We start from the raw sequence: 3,943 nt of genomic DNA on the forward strand, positions 1-3,943 counted from the left end.
CAGGATTTCCTTAACTTGTTGCTTCCTTGCCCTAAAGGTTACACCAAGGCCAGTCTGACATCCAGGCAAGAATGATGGAAACGTCTGAAGGCAAATGGGTCCAAATCCACAAGCAGAAAGATGCAGATTACAAGCCTATATACAAGATATATACAAGGATATAGACCCCTTGGAGCGAGTCCAGAGGAGGGCCACGAAGATGATCAGAGGGCTGGAGCACCTCTCCTATGACGAAAGGCTGCGAGAACTGGGCTTGTTCAGCCTGGAGAAGAGGAGGCTCCGAGGCGACCTTATAGCACCTTCCAGTACCTGAAGGGGCTACAAGGAAGCTGGGGGGGGACTTTTTACAAGGGCCTGTAGTGACAGGACAAGGGGTAATGGGGATAAATTGAAATCAGGGAGGTTTAGATTAGATATCAGGAAGAAATTCTTCACAGAGAGGGTGGTGAGGCACTGGAACAGGTTGCCCAGAGATGTTGTGGATGCCCCATCCCTGGATGTCTTCAAGGCCAGGCTGGATGTGGCTCTGAGCAACCTGGTCTAGTGGAAGGTGTCCCTGCCCATGGCAGGGGGGTTGGAACTAGATGATCTTTAAGGTCCCTTCCAACCCTAACCATTCTATGATTCTATAAGATGAAAACCCTCACAAGCACCATAAAAACCCTTGACAGGCCCACCAAGTTCAGGAATCAAAAGCTGCAGACATCTGGATGGTTAAAAAAGCTTTCATACCAGCAAGGTCATGAACCAGGCACTACACATAAACCCAGTTTTCAAAAGCATCAGACTCCTAATGGATCCATTTTGAGCAAATGCTAACATAACAGAGCACCTTGCTGTAAATACAGTCTTGCAAAATAAAATTAAAAAAAAAAAAAAAAACAACAACAAAAAAAAAACAACTCTAAAGCCAAGTCTTCTAAGACAAGAGGTATTTAGCTAGGAAAATAATCCTATTCTGATTCTCAAACTTTAGAGATTTAACACCCCTCACAGCCACACACAGTACATACTCTATGAAAAACTTCCCATTCATCCATCCAGAGAGCATTCACGGACAGAAAGTCTTCCTGCCACCTACTGAACCTCTGTGCAAGGGAGGCATTCATGATTAATCGGACTAGTCAGACAGACGCATGACTTGTAACTAAACAATTAAGATGCTCACCTACAAGAGAGAAGACATAAAGGTTGAGCTTATTCTCCCAAAGACTATTTGTAAACCTCACCCAATTAAGGTAGCAACAATTGCCATTAGGGAAGATATCAGAGGATCTGGATTGTTCTGAGATACGGAACAATTGGTACGATTGTTCCGAGACACAGGAAAGCCTGGTTTAATGGCCTGCAGAAGAAAGGTGTAGTCCTATTTTGACACTATGTTCCAGTACGTTTTTTCCCCCTCTCCATCTCCATCCTCATTTTTATGTAGTGTTTTTACAAGGATTAATTGCAAGTACCATGAAGATTAAAAATACATCAGAGATATTAATCACTCCCACAGACATTACAAGTGACAGCTTCCAGAGAAGAAGGGTGACACGCCTTGGATGAAGCGCTAAAGAGCTGTATGTTTAGAAAAGAGGATATTTGTTCTTAAAGCCTTAATCACAGTGGTGTTATTAAAGAAGTATTTACATTTGGCCAACTAAACATTAATCAGTCATGGTTTTCACAAAACCCCAATCCTCTTTCTTGTTCCGTCTGTTGGGGGGAGATGTTTTTGTTCCCACCCTCCCACCCCCTGCCCGGCCTCAGAGAGATAAAGGTACAACTATTTGGCAAGCACAGACTTATGGTAAAATTATTGTAGATTTCCAAGACTTCTCAAAACTATCTTAAACAAAACACAGTCACAGACGAGTAAAGAATGGTTTTCTTCCTACTGAATATAGTCATGGAAATGTAAAGGTTTGTTCAGTTTTTCTACAAAAGACCCTTCCTGAAATTATGCCAATGCAGAGCAGTACGATGACTGGGCTACTTTCAGGAAAAGAATATTCCAAGAGCTATCCTTTGGATGAGCCAACCCAGTCTGCATGAAATAAAACCCCAAACACAAAATCTGTTCAGCCACACTCAAAAAAGTACAGCAGAAATCCCAAGCAATTTGCTGTTGAGCATCAACTATTAAATGGACACTTCCTTATCTATCACAGTCAGACTTCTAGCTCTGACCAGCTGCTCTTCGCAGCAGGCTGGAGTTATTCTTCTAGATCCTCAGAACGCAGGAACAGGATATGTTTTTACCTGAAGGTCCTTTGAGTCTGTCACCTGCAATACTACTGTACAGTTTTCTGTAACATGCAGCTCTCTACTCTAAGAACCTTGTCTGCCTTAATTAACACATCCACAATAGGCTGGGAACCAGAGTAATAACACCACCACAAACTGAAGGTTAGAAAAACCAGCAACTAAAAGGAAGCCTGTGCCTTTACCCCAGGATGATTCCTCTTCTCTGGATCTCTTTAAGTGACATTAAAGCGAAGTCATAGATTATCACAAGGCACAGATGGCAATAAACACTCCGAATCTGAAATTAGTAGTGACAATATTAGTTTGAGCATCACATAGTTTTTAAAACAGATGTTTTTAAAAGCCAGACCACAATGCCCATAGAGATCTAACTGTACCAAAAAGGGATGCAATCTCTTTTAAAGCCATTCTCTTTCCTAATGGCTTTGTTGTTTGCATTTGCAAGACATTCAGCTGAAGAAACTCTTACACAAACTTTTATCTAAGTAAGTTTAGCTGAAAACATAGGATTTCCTTTTTTCCTGTATCACCCTCCTTACAACCTACGCTCCTCAGAAGAAAAAGACTACAAGATGATGTTCATTTCCAACAGAACTCACTATCAACAGAAAGAGCAGGCAGGAAGAATGTGAATTTATATACAGTTGTAACCTTAATTTCTAGAGTAAAATCGTAAGCTCTGAATGTCCAGAGTGAATTGCTTCAGCCAAACTTTCTATTTCAGAGAGATACAATGTCATTCAAAAGAAGGCCTTTTTTCCCCCACCCTTAAATCAGACTTTTCATAGTCACTCAGCAGCTTCAGTGGCCTAGTAAAAATAAGCTTTTTCTCTCCAGAGGAAAACTTGACAAGAAGGAAAAGTAGGCAAAAGGAGCTCATAAAATGCTTATAATTACAGATGTATTAAAGTATTAATTTAATTATTTTGTGGATCTCAATTAGGTATATAATAACGTAAAGAAAACTATTATTTCCTTTAGGAAACTATCATTTCCCAGACAACATCCTTGTTGCTAAATTGGAGAGATATGGGTCTGATGGATGGACTACTCAAAGGTAAGGAATTGTCTGGGTAGCCACATCCAAAGAGTTGCAGTTAATGACTCGATGCCCAAAGGGAGATCCGTAACAACTGGGGTCACCTCAGGGGTCTCTACTGTGACCAGCACTGTTCAGTATCTTTATTAATGACCCAGGCAATGGGATTGAGCACGCCTTCACCAAGTTTGCAGATGACACCTAGCTGAGTGCTGCCACTGAAGGAATGGATGCCATCCAGAGGGACCTTGACAGGCCTAAGGATTGGGCAAATGTGAACTTTATGAAGTTCAACAAGGCCAAGGGCAAGGTCCTGCACCTGGGTCGAAGCAATCATCATTACCAGTTCAGACTGGGTTACAAATGGACTGAGAGCAGCCCCAGTATCATCTGGGGATACTGGTGAAGGAAAAATGGGACATGAGACAGCAATGTGCGCTTGCAGCCCAGACAGACAACGGCATCCTGGGCTGCATCACAAGCAGCGTGGCTGGCAGGTCAAGGGAGGTGACTCTGCCCCTCTGCTCTAGTGAGAGCCCACCTGTAGTTCTGTGTCCAGCTCAGATTCTCACCACAGGAATGACATGGACCTGTTGGATTGGGTCCAGAGAAGGGCCACAAAAATTGTCAGAGGGCTGGAGCACCTCT

This window comes from Eurypyga helias, unplaced genomic scaffold (assembly GCF_000690775.1).
Source record: "Eurypyga helias isolate BGI_N326 unplaced genomic scaffold, ASM69077v1 scaffold5299, whole genome shotgun sequence".
Classification (NCBI taxonomy): Eukaryota; Metazoa; Chordata; class Aves; order Eurypygiformes; family Eurypygidae; genus Eurypyga; species Eurypyga helias.